This window comes from Rana temporaria, chromosome 1, assembly GCF_905171775.1.
Source record: "Rana temporaria chromosome 1, aRanTem1.1, whole genome shotgun sequence".
Taxonomy (NCBI): domain Eukaryota; kingdom Metazoa; phylum Chordata; class Amphibia; order Anura; family Ranidae; genus Rana; species Rana temporaria.
In genome coordinates, this window is record NC_053489.1 from 61611019 (window position 1) to 61629142 (window position 18124).

Consider the following 18124-nt stretch of genomic DNA (forward strand, 5'->3'; position numbering starts at 1 on the left):
GATAAAGAGAGAAAAAAAGTGTTACTGCCCAGATCAATAGGTGAAAACGGAGGGAAAAGGCAAAAAAAATAAAAATATAAAAAAGCTAAAGGGAAAAACGAATGCAGCCGCCACATTAAATGACTTAAGGCTAGGTTCAAACTCCTGCGAATCAAAATCGTGCAATTTTACCACGATTTCGCTGCGATTCGCGGCCACGATTTCAGGGAATAACAGTCCATAGAGCTGAATTTGCATCGCACACGGATCAAACTTGCACAGGACCCTTTTTACCCCCGCAGCTTAGATTTGCACTGCACTGATGTGAGCTGCACTAATGGAAAACAATGTTATTTTAATGACTTGTGAATTAGAGAAATCGCAACGGCTCAAATTCGCAATAGAATTCGCAGCAGTGTGAACTGGGCCTTAAGTTGCACCATATTACATTTTTTGTTCTAGGGTTTAATATCGCTTTGAAGTAAACCAATGCTTTGCCAGTACACAGGTTCATTGTATCACTGTTATAAGCTGTCAAGCAATGCTTGTTGATCCAAGGAATATCCGATTGCCTCTCGGGGGATCAGGAAACAATTTTTTCCCCTGCTGCAGCAAATTGCATCATGTTTTTTTTTTGTTGCCTTCCTCTGGATCAACTATGGGTATAGGATTCCCCCTCCCCCTTTTATTGGATGAACTATATGGACTTGTGCTTTTCTCAACTAGACTATGTAAACTGTATATAGTTTGTAATTATATAGTTATAACAAGGGCTGACACATGCAGTCTGCATAGCCCGTTATCAATCCTCATCTGCTAGTGAAACAAGCCTTGTAGCAGTAGAGGAAGCAAAAAACAATCATGAACCACATTAGTCAGTGTAGTCACCCTGGCTGGGCTATGCGTTTCTATTGATGCACACAGTGTAGGGAGACAACACTAGTCTCTGCGTGCAGGGGTTGCTCCTTATGACACTGCAAGAGAAAAAGGACACCATGAAACAGGAAAACCGGGGCAGCAATTAAACTGGCCTACACTGGAGCATAGCTACATTAGTTAGTCAGGCTGAAAAAAGACAACTAGTTCAACCATAAAAAAAAAATTAAATAAAAAATATCATATAATCCCATATACCCACAGTTGATCCAGAGGAAGGCAAAAAAAAAAAAAACCAACAGCAGAGCATGACCCAATTTGCTACAGCAGGGGAAAACAAATCCTTCCTGATCCCCCGAGAGGCAATTGGATTTCCCTGGATCAACTTTACCTATAAATGTTAGTACTCAGTTATATTTTGTACATTTAGGAAATTATGCCTTTCTGGCGGTATGATTCTTTCAGAAAAAAGGTGCTGAAAGCGGTACCATTATTTGCAAAGAAATTTGGCGTTTTATACTGTAGGCCTGTAATTCTTAGGAATAACTCACTTAAATCTGTCCAAACAAGAGAGTCTAGTAGGCATCCCGGGTATGAATTTTTTTTTAAAAACAAAATAAAATAATTATAAATAATTATAACAAATAATAATATCATTCTAATAAAAATTATTCAATAATGTAATCAACTCAAAATCACTGAAATTTGCTCAGTTGTAGAATTGTCGCTGTCATTACTTTTATTTTTTTATGACGAATTTCCCCACAAATCGCTATCGCACAATTCTGCAAGTGATTATAACTTATTATCGCTGTTTTCTAGCTGCTCTAAAACCATTTTTGACATAAAGGGACACTTTTGGTTGCTATGGACAATCTACAGTTTGCAGGCAGAAAGAACAGTTTTTATTATATAAAAGTACATGTAGGGCACTGGGCAGACCACTAGGGACAAGGGGGGTGTGTATTTTTTACATACAGTACTGTAATCTATAAGATTACAGTATACTGTATGTAATGTGTTTGTTTACCTTTTAGGATTTGGCGCCCTTCTCCGCCCCCGTGCGTCGTAACGTCGCAGGGAACTGAGATCGGCGGCACAGGAGGTCCCGCTCGCTCACGCAGCGAGGTGGCATCGCTGGATCCAGGGACAAGGTAAGTAAACTAAGCCTGTGGATTCAGCGAGGCGAGCCCAAGTCTGACTCGGGGGTTACCGATCGTAGCCAAAAAATCTCACCCCGAGTCAGACTCAGGAATACCGCCAGGGGGGGTTAAATCAATCTACTGAGCTGGCCAGAACCACCTCTGCAGGGAGTCTGTTCCACATTTTCACAGCTCTTACTGTGAAGAAACCTTTCCGTATTATATATTTGTACATGTGGATAATATCCCCCCTTAATCTCCTCTTCTCAAGAGTGAATAAATGTAGTTCTTCTAATCTTTCCTCATAGCTGAGCTCCTCCATTCCTCTTATCAGTTTGGTTGCCCTTCTCTGCACTTTCTCCAGTTCCCCGATATCCTTTTTGAGAACTGGGGCCCAAAACTGAACTGCATATTCCAGATGAGGTCTTACTAATGATTTGTACAGGGGCAAAATTATATCTCTGTCTCTGGAGTCCATACCTCTCTTATACAAGAAAAGGACTTTCCTCGCTTTGGAAACCGCAGCTTGGCATTGCATGCCATTATTGAGCTTATGTTCTACCAAAACCCCAGCATAGGTGAAGATTAAAAGCTAAAGAAGCTACAAGTGCTTAAAAACTGAGGAGGAGTTAAATATCACTTTAAGGCCGGAATCACACTAGTGCGTTGCTTTTTTGAGCTGCGTTGTCGTTGCAGATTTCTCTAGAAGGTGTTCTGCAGATCAACTGCGGTTTAGTTGCAGATCAGGTGCGAATTTGGAGACCTGGGAGAACTTCCGGGTGAGAGGAGAGTGGGGGAGAATTGTATTGAGCTGAATGAGAGAAACTCCTGCAGAGAACTGAACACATGTGCGAATTAGATGCGTACCCATAGAAGATAATGGGACTGAATTCGCACCGCAAGACATAAAAACCGCATGCGGTTTGGAGGCAATACGCAGTGCGGATGCATCGCACATATGTGAACCAGCCTCATTGAAAACAATGTATTTTGAAATGTCCTGCGAATTAGATGTGGTTTAAACCGCACTCAATTCGCATAGGTGTGAACCTAGCCTAAAGCTCACAGGAAATGAGAAGGATACGCATTTCTGGCAAAAATAAATCAGAATTTTCTGTTTCTGCCGAAAGTTGAAAACAAATGCAGCCACCAGGGGCGGACTGACCATTCGGGCATCGCCACTAGGGGGCCCCATCAGGGTTGCCAGCATCAGTAAACCAGGGACAGTATGTAAAAATCTGTGTTTTTTTAAATCCCAAGATTATAGCTGCCCCGCCTCTCCAGTATCTTTTCAGGGTGTGTGTGGCCCCATAATCTATTGCCCGGGGCCCCATAAATTGTCAGTCCGCCCCTGGCAGCCATGTGTTAATCCTGTCAATAATCCAGTAAACTGATAACTCTGCCATCATCGTTACCAGTCCACCCCTATAAAAGATGGTGGGGGGGAAAAAAAAAAGAAAAAAAATCTAATGCAGGAGAGGGAGAGGCACTAATAATAAAAGAATTGTAGGACTGGTAAGCTATAATATTTATTTGTTCTTGGCTTTATGATCACAATACAGGTTCCCCAGTCACCGCTTGTTGACTTGCTGGCTAATCATTGACTGCATTTTCACATTGCTCGACTCTGGTCACTCATTAATGAACATTATTATTCTTCAGGTATGCACTAAGGCAGGGGTGCCCAATCAGTGGCCCGCAGAGCCCTCTGATGTGGCCCACGACCTCCTGCTCCAGGATGGTATAGAATACGGTTATTAAAGGTCAGTTTATTACTAAAATCACAGTGTCTATATGGGCATATCTGTTCTGCGGTGGTTACTGGGCTGCTTTCAAACTAATCCTCAGATGCAGAGCAGCGCACCTGCGGGGTACCTGCACTGAGCCATAGACTTCTGTTATTTCCTGCGAGTTTGGTGAGCTTTCTGAAAGTGCACCAAATTTGCAGAATATAATAGAAGTCTATTGCAAAGTGCAGAAAAGCCAAAAGGTACACTGCGTTGCACCCGCAGTGTGGGTAAACCGCAGCTAATCAGTGTGAAAGCAGCCATGGAATCCTTTCACACTGTCAGTCCGACCCAATTGGACCCTCCATTCACCTCCAAGGAGTGGCAGATGTAAACCGACTTGTGTCCTACCTCCAATCCGATCCGGCTGTGTCCGTGTCTGCTCTGCATATGCAGAGTGGACATGGACCTGCCATCCGCTCCCTCCGCTGATTGTGGCCAGTGACCAGTTACCAAGTTGCTTAAGTGGCCCTTCTGGAGCAGACGCCATTGAGGCGGGGTTCTTTTCCGGTGTGGCGCCCACACATCACGGCTCCCCGGCGAGATGGCCTACCAGGCCGGGGTGCACGTGCCACGCGGTGTTCCTGGTTCCGGGACCATGTTGGCCCAGAACATTTAAAGCTGTGGCGGGGCCCCAGTAATCGACTGGTTCCCCAATCCCGAGGAAAGATCCCAAGCAAGATAGCCCTTCAAAATCCCGAGGAAAGATCCCAAGCAAGATAGCCCTTCAAAAGGTTGGGAACCCCTGCACTAAGTGCAGCGCTCACCCCCGAAGGAGCCGCTGGTTATAGATTGGGTGGCATGTTACCTCTGTGACTCCGCCGTCTAGGGTAGTTGATGAGAGCCAAAGTAATGGAATGTCCACACAGCAGGTGTCTTTTCTTGTGCTTTTATTTTACCCAACACAGTAAACAGTAAGGCCGGAATCACACTAGTGCGTTGCTTTTTTGAGCTGCGTTGTCGTTGCAGATTTCTCTAGTGGGTGTTCTGCAGATCAACTGCGGTTTAGCTGCAGATCAGGTGCGAATTTGGAGACCTGGGAGGAGTTCCGGGTGAGAGGAGAGTGGGGGAGAATTGTATTGAGCTGAATGAGAGAAATTCATGCAGAGAACTGAACACATGTGCGAATTAGATGCGTACCCATAGAAGATAATGGGACTGAATTCGCACCTGAGCCGCACCGCAAGACATAAAAACCGCATGCGGTTTGGAGGCAATACGCAGTGCGGATGCATCGCACATATGTGAACCAGCCTCATTGAAAACAATGTATTTTAAAATGTCCTGCGATTTGGATGCGGTTGAAACCGCACTCAATTCGCTTAGGTGTGAACCTAGCCTAAAACTTGAGGTAGATAGCAAAGATGGATGAGGAGAAGAAATAGCAGATTCAGGCTTAACAGTACGGAAGCAGTCCTGCTTCCAACGACACTTTACTCACGTCGCCACTCCAGCCGGAGTGGGTATAGTGTACCTGGACAGGCCTCTCACACTGACCTGGCAGCCAGAGTATCACTCAGAACTGTGAGGGAAACAAGTCTCTGCCACAGACCCTCCCTAGAACTTAGATCACGGAGAAATCCTCCTTAGTAATATTTGTGCCTGGATTTCCTTCAGGTAGTTCTCAATTGGGTCACCGACTGACAGGTGGCTGACATGCACCCCTTTCAGTGTCCGGTTACCTTGATCCCCGATGGATTGTCGAGGCCCTATTGGATTGCCTGCCTCTCCTCAGGCTGACTCCCCACCGAACAGCTATCTTGCTTGGGATCTTTCCTCAGGATTGGGGAACCAGTCGATTACTGGGGCTCCACCACAGCTTCAAATGTTCCGGGCCAACATGGTCCCGTAACCAGGAACACCACGTGGCACGTGCACCCCGCCATCTCGCCGGGGAGCTGTGATGTGTGGTCACCCTAAAGGTGGGCGCCACACCGGAAAAGAACCCCGCCTCAATGGCGTCTGCTCTAGAAGTACCCTCCCCCAGCATGCCCCGCGAGGGAAACTCCCTCCTGATTGGCTGCTGGCAAAAGGCACCTCAGTCTGGTCTCCACTGGTGCCACCTGTCGCCCCGGGGTGGTACAGCACCCGGTAACAACAGAATGAGCCCACAGCACAGCCCAGCTGAAACAGAGGCCCTAACGAATAATTACAATTAGAATCAGAGTCAATTACACTCTGATTATCCCTTAACTTTTAATAGCACCGGTACTTGGAAGTACACAGGCGCTACATAAGGAAAGGGTAATGTTGAAGTAATGATTACTAAAACAACCTGATGAGCAGAATCCAAAGTAGCCTCCAAGCTCAGCCTATCATTAGTGTTCTAGATATTATCCAGTGCAGGGTTTCTCTGCCTTTTTGAGACCAGGGCCTAGTAAATTCCGTGGTGGATATTTTGTCAGATCCGATCTCAGGATCATGGTGACGTACTCTTAGTAAATATACCTCTTTAATTTCCTTCGTGTTTTCTGTAACTTTTCCTTTCCTACAACTTGTCCTGATATACTGATGTGTCCATTGGAGCAACATTCCTATTTGTATTACTGGGTATCATCGGTAACATCTTTGTTTTAAAGGTGGTATCATTTGTTATAGTTACCAATATCGGATTAATACAAGTTTCTTTTCTGTATAAATAAATTTAATTGTTTTCTCTTTTCGCACCGTTATCTTTCGTTTTAATTCTTATATGGACAAAAGGTTTTAATCACTTATTTTATGTATCATTAAAGCGGTGGTTCACCCTTAAAAACACATTTCTACCATTAAATCCAGCATACTAGCGTGAGCTACAGTATGCCTTTATTTATTTATTTTGCGCCGTACTCACAGTTTAATCCCATAGTTAAGTTTCAGACTCCCCGCGGGGAATGGGCGTTCCTATGCTGAGGGGAACATGATTGACGGCCGACTATGGCGCGTCACGCTTCTGGAAATTAGCCGGAGTAGGACTCGGCTCTTCACGCCAAGTCCTATTTCGGCTATTTTCGGGAAGCGTGACGCGCGATAGCCGGCCGTCAATCATGTTCCCCTCTGCCTAGGAACGCCTACTCCTCGCGGGGACTCTGAAACGTAACTACGAGATTAAACTGGGAGTACGGCGCAAAAAAATAAAATAAAGGCATACTGTAGCTCGCGCTAGTATGCTGGATGACATGGTAGAATTTTTATTTTATTTTTTTAGGGTGAACCCCCGCTTTTAGTAGGTATGAAAATATGAGGCTTAACACAATATAACATAACATATGTAAATAGGTCAGATTTCCATAAATAGAAAAAATATTCTAGCAAGAAAGCCAGAACACAAAGAAGGACTAGATGGAAAAAATACTGACTAGATAATTATCTGAAAATACATAATTTAATAATATTAAAATTACATGATTATTCATATGTAATTTTAATATTATTAAATTTTGTATTTTCAGATAATCATCTAGTCAGTATTTTTTCCATCTAGTCCTTCTTTGTGTTCTGGCTTTCTTGCTAGAATATTTTTTCTATGAACCCCCGCTTTAAAGCGGGGTTCCCATCACATTTTTCAATTTTTAAACATATCTGCTTTCATCTCTCGTTGTAAATGTCAATATAGTGTCACTTACTATTTAAAAAAGTTCCGCCGAGTTATTCAAAAGGAACACTTTATATTGTTGTTCTGCAGAACGTTCTCATTTTGCTTGTGGGCATTGTGAAGCCCACAAGCAATTACTTCCGGGAATAGTGTGGATGACTAAGCTGAAAGGGCCGCCCGTCCCGTCCCGCCCTGCCCCATTCTCGTGCGTCCGCAATAAAACTGCAGTGCCGCGCCATCAAACACTTGGGTTGCCATCACAGTGCACGCCGTTGTGATGGCAACCCATAAACATCAACAAGCCGGGAGACACAGGGGAAGCGCACGGCATCCTGGGACTTGACATCAGGATCCGAGGTGAATAGGAAGGCAGATTTCGTGGGACCGCATAGCAACAGGCATTTCGAGGTGAGTAAAACATTTTTTTTCCTTTTTCAGGTCTAAGCTACAATATATTTTATAAGTTATATTTTTGATGGAAACTCCACTTTAATCATTTAAGTGAGGTATAAACATTTCCAACACAATGTGTATTCTTTTTTACAGTGTTTGGAATCTGACAGTGGCAGAAAGTGGCAAAACACCCCAAAAAATTTTTTGGTCAAAAAGTGCTACGCTCAGGAGTGACAGTGACTATACAAAACACTTTAGGTCAGCTCACCAGTATCTACACACAGTGCCGATCCTGATCTCCCTGGGGCCCTAAGCAAAATTACATTAAAGTTGGGAAGCGGGGGGGGGGGGGGGGGGGGGGGGGAAACCTGCAGAAAATGAAATGTCACATTAAAGATTAAGCGGGGGAAGGCAATGTTCTGCTGTCGAAAATGACATCTTACATTAAAGTGAGGAGCGGGGGGTGCTGACTCCTTACCTCTTCTCCCATGCAGCCAGCGAGTTAAGAGGGGGTGAGGGGCCGAAAATTACTTCTCACCAAACGGGGCCTCTAGTCATTTGGGGGCCCTCTGCAGCTTTGTTGGGGCCCCAAGCGGCTTGCATAGTGAGCCCAGGGTCGCCATCAGGGGGGTACAGGCAGTACACCTGTAAGGGGCCCGGAGGTCCCCAGGGGCCCGGATGGCAACCCCCTTTAAACAAAAAAGGGCCCCAAATGACAACCCCCCATTTTTTTTTTAAATAAAAAAAAATATATATTGAATATATTTTTATTTTATATTAAAGGGCCATTTTTTTTTTTTTTTTTTTTTTAGAGGTCCGGAGATCCCCAGATGACAACCCCCCCTTTTTTTATATATATTTTTGTATGTATGTATGTATTATTATAATTAAAGGACCCAGAGGTCCCCGGATAGCAACCCCCATATATATATATATATATATATATATATATATATATATATATATATATATATATATATATATATATATATATATATATATATATATATATATATATATTAAAGGGCCCCATGTGGCAAACCCCCTTTATATATATATATATATATGTGTGTGTATTTTTTTATTATTAAAAGGGCGCAGAGGTCCCGGATGGCAACCCCCCCTTTTTTGTAATTTCTTAATAAAAAAAAAGACCCCTTTTTTTATATATATTTTTCTTTATTTCTTTCTTTTGTAAAGGGCCCCCCCGATTCTCAATTCGCGGCAGCCCCCCCCTGCTTCTCAATTTCAGGCGACAGCACCCCCCCCCCCCGATTCTCTGCCTTAGGGGGCCCATGCCTGAAGCTGTGTAAGGGGCCCCATAATTCCTGATGGCGGCCCTGAGTGAGCCTATAGGGCGGATCAGCCCTGTCTACACATACTGCCCCCACATAGAATACCATATGACCTCCAAAATTATGCCCACTTCTAGGATATTTTTTTTGAACGCTGCCACTTTCCAAAGCAAGGGACATTAGTTCCCAAAAGAAAAAGTCATATGAGAAAAACATGGTAGACATCCAATTAAATAAGAGAACCACTCACACATTCAGTCAATAATAATGTATAGAAAATGTACAAGTAAAGCACACTTTACATAATTACTAGATAAATAATGCATCAGATCGGCCCCAGATAAAATCTGATACATTTTCACTTAAAAGAGCCGCTACGATTTCCAGAATTGCCCAAATAAATTATATATTACTTCACTCTGCAACCACAAACCCCAAATCAGGAATGTTAGTCACCCATTAGACATCCCCGGCTATCTGAAGGTTACACACAACAGAAGACGTCTACAAGGAAAATCAGATCCTCAGATGTCACAGGCAGTCATTGACCCAAAGTAAAGTCAGCAAGTCATCTGCTTCCCACCACAAATCACATAACACAATGATATCCACAGTGATTGAATAACAGTCATAAATTATACTAGAGAGCATGCATGTGTTAAATAATGAAATATATTAGTGCTTGCATCTTAGGAACTGGAGAAACGCTGCAATAAAATGTAAGATTTAAACCAAGGATAATCCCAACATCATCTCTGCTTAAACCAATATAAAATGTGTGCCTATGAAATAAATAAAAGCAAAATCACTCCATACAGTATATACACACAGATGGCACTTTACATGCAAAATTATCCCACAAATTAATAATTCATTGTCATTGGGGATCGAAACAAGACACTTCCATAGACTCCAAATAGTATAAATATGTATATGATGATCCTAAAGGTCTAGTACATTTACAGCCATCCTATAGTTCAGGGGTGCCCAACCAGTGGCCCGGGGGCCACATGTGGCCCACGGAGCCTTCTGATGTGGCCCGCGGAGCCTTCTAATGTGGCCCGCGACCTCCTGCTTTGGGATAGCAGGTTCTCAAGCCATCCCAGAGCATCAGTGTTTTGAATGAAGTCAGCGGTAGAGGAAGCAAGGGGCTGCGGAGATAGCAGAGCACACCCACCTACCTCCAATCTGATCCACAAAAACAGATCCATCCCCTTCCATCTGGTTGGATCGGATGGGAGGGCCCACAGAGTTGAGTGGGCTGTGTCCGTGTCCACTCTGCATAAACAGAGCAGACGCGGATCTGTCTTCCGTCCACTACACTTATTGTGGCCCACGACCAGTTACCAAGTCTCTTAAGTGGCCCTTGCTCTTCAAAAGGTTGGGCACCCCTGCTATAGTTCATCTACTGCAGGGGTCTCCAAACTGTGGCCCTTTAATAGCCATTATATGCCCTCGGGGCACTATTCCTCCCACCAACACCAAAAATGGGGCACTATTCCTCCCACCAACACCAAAAATGGGGCACTATTCCTACCACCAACACCAAAAATGGGGCACTATTCCTCCCACTAACACCAAAAATGGAGCACTATTCCTCCCACTAACACCAAAAATGGGGCACTATTACCTCCACCGATACCAATGATGGGATACTATTCCTCTTATGCCACGTACACACGATCGGTCCATCCAATGAAAACGGTCTGATGGATTTTTCCATCAGATATCCGATGAAGCTGACTTTCATCAGTCTTGCCTACACACCATCAGTTAAAAAAACGATCGTGTCAGAACGCGGTGACGTAAAACACAACGACGTGCTGAGAAAAATGACGTTCAATGCTTTCAAGCATGCGTCGACTTGATTCTGAGCATGTGTGGATTTTTAACTGATGGACGTGCCCACAGACGATCATTTTTTTCTATCAGTTTTTTAACTATCAGATAATTTTAAAACAAGTGCCTAGTTTTTTTTCACTGATGGATAAAAAAACGATGGGGCTCACACACGATCGGTTCGTCTGATGAAAACGGTCCATCAGACGAACCGATCGTGTGTACGCGGCATCACTAATAGGGACACTACTCCTATTGACCACAAACCCTAAGGTCATATTTATTCTCACTCATGCCGGGCCTGTGACATTTTCTGCCCTTGCTAGCCACAATCCGGCCCTCCTCAAGTTTGTAGGACAATAAACTGGCCCTTTGCTTGAAAAAGTTTGGAGACCCCTGATCTACTGCAATCCTATAGTAAAGCTGGCCATACACTGCTAGAATTTCATTTGAAATGTCAAGTCAATGTTTATTTTTGACTTTCAAAATGAGAAAAAGGATAGATTTGTTTTTTCTGGAACAAAACCTATTTCTGTATATAACTTTCATTCTGAAAAGTCCATTAGATGCAAAAAAATAAACGTTTAAAAAAAAACAAAAGAAAATTTGAAGTGCTTTCAAATGACGCGCACTAAGTCCTCAGATGTGCTGAGAGTTTTTGTACAAAACGTTCATCCAAAAATCTACTAGTGTGTGGGCACTTTTATAGCATGTACACGGTGATCCTATAATTATAGTGTGTGTACCGCAATCCTATAGTTATGGAATGAAACCAGCAATCCTATGGTCATTGTACAGTATATATAAAGACATCTTATAGTTATTGTATGTACACAGTCATCCTATAGTTAGATTATATACATATAGTAATTCTATAGTCATAGTCTGTATACAGAAATCCTACAGTGTATGTATATATTACACATACACAGCCTTCCTATAGGTTATTGCATGTACACAGTCATCCTATAGTTAGAGTATTTATATAGTGATCCTATAATTATTGTATGTACACACAGCAATCCCATAGATAGTCGATATACAGCGATCCAGGTAGTAGCATTTTATGACCCCGTAGACACTATTAGATTTTCTGCAGATTTTTGTCTTCAAATTTTACTAAAACCTTGTAATAAATAGGAGGTCAAACCTTAGAGGGGTTGTTTTTTCATCTTATTGCCCCCCAGCACCCCCCCCCCCCCCGTTTAACTCACCTCCTGTGATTCCCACGGCAGTAACAAGCTCTTCCTCTGTGCCCGGAGTTTTCGGCTCTTGATTGGATAGATTGATAGCAGCGCAGCCATTGGCTCCCGCTGCTGTCAATCAAATCCAATAACACGGGTGCCGAGTCCTACATTCTGTGCCTTTGGACGCAAATGCTGGACTCGGGAGCTCGTCTGCAAGGTAACCCCCAGGAGAGCGCTTCTCCTAGGGGGTTACACATTGTAGGGGGGGGAGGGGAGAGCCGCTGAGGGTCTTTGTCCTTTGTCTGAATTTCTCACTTCCTGTTTCTCCTCAGTAAGCTGGCTCCCGTCATCTGAGCAGTTCTGGCTGGGGGTTAGTCAGCGTTCTCGCCCCTCCCTTGGGACTACATCCCTGCGGGGAGACGCCAAGCTTGCCCAATCTATCCGCTCTAGCCAATCAGCGGCCAGGCTGAGCGGCGAAGAGGATCTTGGGACCGAGCGCGGGACTTTCGAGGGGTCAGGTAAGTAAAACGGGGGCTCGAGGGGGGCCGGCATCATCAGATGTTTTTTCACCTTAATGCATAGATTGCATTAAGGTGAAAACATTTTTTTCTTTAACTCCTTTAATATTCGTTGTGCAATGCACAATAAGTTGCACAGGTACTAACGCAGCCTTAGAGTCGGTTCACACTCCCGCGGCGACTCTCCTGAGGACGACTTCAGAGGCGATTTGCAAAACCACTTCTGTATAGAAGTCAATGCAGGTCGCCCCAAGCCGCCCCAGAAGTAGTACTGGAACCTTTTTTCTAAGTCGGAGCGACTTGCGTCGCTCCTATTAGAACGGTTCTGTAGCATTGAATGGGACGCGACACGTCAGGCGGCTGAGCCGCCTGTCGTGTCGCCCCAGTGTGAACTGGGTCTTAGTCCTCATTCACACCTGTAATGTAATTTTTTGTGCAATAAAGAGGAATCCCATATGCAATTAATACACATCTGTGCGACTTGGGAAAAGGCACATGTGCTGCTTTTGGCACAAAATTGTGCTTTTTTTCACCATGTACACTTCAATGGCAGAGGACAAAAAACGCATCAAAAATGCATTTAAAGATAAATAATCACACACAAAAAAACGGCCGCAAAAGTGTGAATCTAGCCTTATACCACTGAAAAATCATTACATATTTCCTTTATACACATTTAGAAATAAAGGTTTATAAACATTCACATTCCTGTGTGAAAGAAAGTCTTAGATAACTAAAAAATGTTAAAAACGGATTCTAGCACGCAGAACATTTCTATGGCGCTTCTGGCCAATAACGTACGCCAGGAAGATTTCCAGAGGCAACAATTTCCACAAACACATTTCTTATATCAGACAGTTGGCAATTATTCCTATTACATGAGACTGCGGATCCAGAGGATTTTATTTATTTCTAAAACACCATCGTCCCTGGGAGCACTTAGCAAAAACGTCACAAAATAACGATCCATCAACAAGTACACAACACTGCATATACACAGAACAATGATATCACGATAAAACATCAGTACAAACAGAGGGGGGGGGGGGGGACAATAACCATGGCGGCGGAGTCCCCAATGCATGGGAAAGTGTTTACATAACTGTCACATTGTAACGTCATTCCCAGGGACAGTCTGCTGCTGAGAAAGTCTAGCAATCCCATCACACTCAGTCCAGACCTGCAATACCTCCGGGACCTTACAGTCCCTGAAGGGATGTCTTTATTATATAATTCACCATTCTAAAAAAGTGAAACAAACTAACAAAAATAGGCAATAATAGATACAAATAAAAATAGGACACAAAAAAATAATAATAATAAAAAAAAGTGTTAAATAATAAAAATTTTATTTAAAATTAAGAACGGTGGGAAGTGAAGGGCAGTTTGACATAAATAACCAGTTTTAAAAACGAACTAATCTGTGATCCTGGATTTGACCCTGGAGATCTGGCATTTTACATGAACTGTATTAAAAACATTAATAAATATTAATAAAAAAAAGAAAAACAAAGCTTATAAAAAACAGAGTACAGTAAAACCTTGGGGTCAGATTCACATACATTTGCGGCGGCGTAACGCATGTCATTTACGCTACACCGCCGCAAGTTTTCAGCGCAAGTGCTTGATTCACAAAGCACTTGCCTGTAAACTTGCGGCGGCATAGCGTAAAGCCGTCCGGCGCAAGCCCGCCTAATTCAAATGGGGCGTGTATCATTTAAATTAGGCGGGTTCCCGCGCCGAACGTACTGCGCATGCTCCGTTTTGAAATTTCCTGACGCGCTTAGCGCGAAATGGCGTTGAACTGCGACGTGCGTTACGTTCTTTCCTATTACCGTACGTCTTACGCAAAAATAATTAAAATTCGACGCGGGAACGACGGCCATACTTTAACATGGCCTGTCTATTTTTACACCACCTAAATAGCAGTCGCAACTTTACGACGGGAAAAGCCGACTAGCGACGATGTAAGAGAATGCGACGACCGCGCGTACCTTTGTGGATTGCCGTACACAGCTAATTAGCATACCCGACACGGAAAACGACGCAAACTCCACCCAGGGGGCGCCGAAGTATTGCATCCTAAGATCCGAAGGCGTACAAAGCCGTACGCCTGTCGGATCTTAGCCAAATGCCGTTGTATCTTTGTTTGTGAATTCAAAATAAAGATACGAGGCGGCAAATTTGAAAGTACGCCGGAGAATCAGCAGATACTCCGGCGTACTTTTTCTGTGAATCTGGCCCTTGGTTTGCAAGCATAATTCGTTCCAGAAACATGCTTGTAATCCAAAGCACTTGTATATCAAAGCATTTTTTTACAGGGTATAAAAGAGAAGAGAGGCGCCTCTAAGTGTAGCAATAAGTTGCTAAATGTTGTACCTTCATTAATTGTAACCATATTACTACACTTAGAGGTTCCTCTCTTCTCTTTTATACTCAGTTGTGACATGACGCTACTCTTATATCAAGACATCGCTTGTATATCAAGGCAAAAGTTATTAAAACATTTTGCTTGTCTTGCAAAACGCTCTCAAACCAAGTTACTCTCAAACCAAGGTTTTACTGTACATATAGAGGGGGGAGATAAGAAATAAAGTGGTCAGTATTGGGAAACAGGGGCTATAATACCAGGACAGATCCGGGGACTTTATATTGGTAACACACTACTTGGGTCGATTTACTAAATCCGGATATTGCAAAATCTGGTGCAGCTCTGCATAGAAACCAATCTAACTTCAGCTTGAGTGTTGCCAATAAAACCTGGAAGCTGATCTGTTTCTATGCAGAGCTGCACCAGATTTTTGCATTCTTTGCGGTTTAAAAAAAATTAAAATAATTAAAACGTAGTCAGCTTATAAAGATAGAAAGCTGGTTCACATTAGATGCAGTCAGGTGCATTTTAAATCTGCATGAAAAACACATGCATGGCGTATATAATGGATTCCAGTGGCCATAGTTAACACCAGAGCAGTCCACAAAAAGTAGAACCTGCTGCATTTTTCTATATTGAAAGGAATGCAGCAAAATGCATGTAAACACATTAGAATACAAGTATATAAACCAAAAAGAACACACCGGAATGCACATTGAGATTTTTCAAGTGTAAAAAAAAAACAAAAAGGGTAAACAAATGCACTAAAAACACATCAAAGACGCATGTAAACACTATGCAAAAAAAATCACATCCAAAACACAGAAATTAGCAGTGGTGAACCAGGTCTTAGGGTAGAGATGGTGTCAATAAATAAGCCAATTAAAAAAAAAAAAAAAGGGAAAGACCTCTAAACCTGGAACTGTGCTTGGAGATCTGACATGTTGCATACAATGTATCAACAGTAGTAAGAAACAAAAAAAACTATTGAGACATAATGAATGGAGAAAGGGGTCAGTAAGAAAGAAGTGATTTAGTTTATATATATATATATATATATATATATATATATATATATATATATATATATGGGACGAAAATACAAGGGGCAGATCTAGGATCCTGGGACGGTCTTTGGGGATCTGACATTTTCCTTACAATGTATCAATAAATGTTAAAAAAGCAAGTTTATAACAACCAGTTGATGTAGAAGAAGGGGGTCAGTTAGAGGTCGGGATCAGAACTGGGATAGATCTGGGATTCTACAATGTATTAATAAATGTAAAATAATAAAAAAAAATGAATTATATATATATATATATTATAAAAACAGAGTGGCTATAGAAGCGGGTAAGCTAGAGATCAGGGGTCAGTACAGAGGAGCATCAGGGACAGATGTAGTACCCTGGGATCTAACATTCTACAAACAATGTATCAAATGTATAAACATAATAATAATAAAGCTTATAAAAACAGCATTGATATAGAAAGGGGTCAATTAGAGATCAGGGACCAGTACTGAGGAGGATCAGGGACAGATGTGTGATCCTGGGACTGTCATGGGATGTGACATTCTACAAACAATGTAACAATAAATGTAAAAAAAAAAAAAAAAATTATATTTTTACATTTTATTGTTACATTGTTTGTAGACTTCTGATCCCAGGACAGTCAGCTCTTTTTTTTTTTTTATAAACGTGCTATTATTTATTATATATAAAAAAATATATTATATATTTATGTTTTAATAATAAATAAAAGCATGTTTATAAAAAAATATATATAAAAAAAAAAAAAGGGGGAGCTGACTATCCTGGGATCTGACATTCTACAAACAATGTAACAATATATAATTTTATAATAATAATAATAATAATAATAATAATAATAATAATAATAATAAAGCAAGTTTATAAAAACAGAGCCGACTGTCCTGGGATCTGACATTCTACAACGTATCCATAAACGTAAATAATAAATAGGCATCTGATGGAAGCAGGGATCGGGTGAGGAGGTAGAACTCAGTGGCCCGTTAAGGAAGGATCATTCCAGGGACAGATGAGTGATCCTGGGAGCTGACAATCTACATACAATGTATAAGATCCATGAACAGATTGTGATCAGGGGGCGGTAATCGGTGCTGAGTACTGGGACAGGTCCCGGGTCGGTGTATATGATGATCAGTCCCCATGCTCGGTAAATCCCGTACACAGTCCCAGCACAACGTACGCCGATCCCCAGCCAGCACCGCCGGGCCTCCCCCCGGGTCATGCAACCCCGGTCCCCCCGGTCCCCAGTGACTCACATGGCACGGCGCTCCGCTGTCAGTCGGTGGAGATGTCCGCAGGGTGAGCGGGGAGATGAGTCACTCCGGGATCTCTACATTGTCCTCATCCCTGACCACAGCACGGGAGACGGTGACGTCACTGCCCGGGGAACACTGCGCCCCGCCCACTACAGGGAGGAGACAGAGCAGGCTGGGCTGTGTGTGTGTATAGAACTCCATGTGTATGTGCATGTTGTGTATGCATATATTGTTGTGTGTGTGTATGTATGTATATGTGCATAGAACTCCATGTGTATGTGCATGCTGTGTGTGTGTATAGAACTCCATGTGTATGTGCATGCTTGTGTGTGTGTATAGAACTCCATGTGTATGTGCATGCTGTGTGTGTGTATAGAACTCCATGTGTATGTGCATGCTGTGTGTGTGTGTGTATAGAACTCCATGTGTATGTGCATGCTGTGTGTGTGTATAGAACACCGTGTGTATGTGCATGCTGTGTGTGTATAGAACACCGTGTGTATGTGCATGCTGTGTGTGTGTATAGAACACCGTGTGTATGTGCATGCTGTGTGTGTGTATAGAACACCGTGTGTATGTGCATGCTGTGTGTGTGTGTATAGAACACCGTGTGTATGTGCATGTGTGTGTATAGAACACCGTGTGTATGTGCATGTGTGTGTATAGAACACCATGTGTATGTGCATGTGTGTGTATAGAACACCATGTGTATGTGCATGCTGTGTGTGTATAGAACACCGTGTGTATGTGCATGCTGTGTGTGTGTATAGAACACCGTGTGTATAGAACACCATGTGTATGTGCATGCTTGTGTGTGTATAGAACACCATGTGTATTGTATGTGCATGCTGTGTGTAT

General features: G+C 42.7%; 1 protein-coding gene across 1 annotated transcript in view; it reads right to left on the bottom strand.

The window, feature by feature from the left end:
• LIFR (LIF receptor subunit alpha) overlaps positions 1-17394 on the bottom strand; it is a 134673-nt gene extending 117279 nt beyond the window's left edge. The window contains exon 1 of the mRNA XM_040338585.1: positions 17267-17394. The gene's annotated coding sequence lies outside the window, so the exon portion shown is untranslated. The remainder of the gene's footprint in view (positions 1-17266) is intronic.
• Positions 17395-18124: the final 730 nt, after the last annotated feature.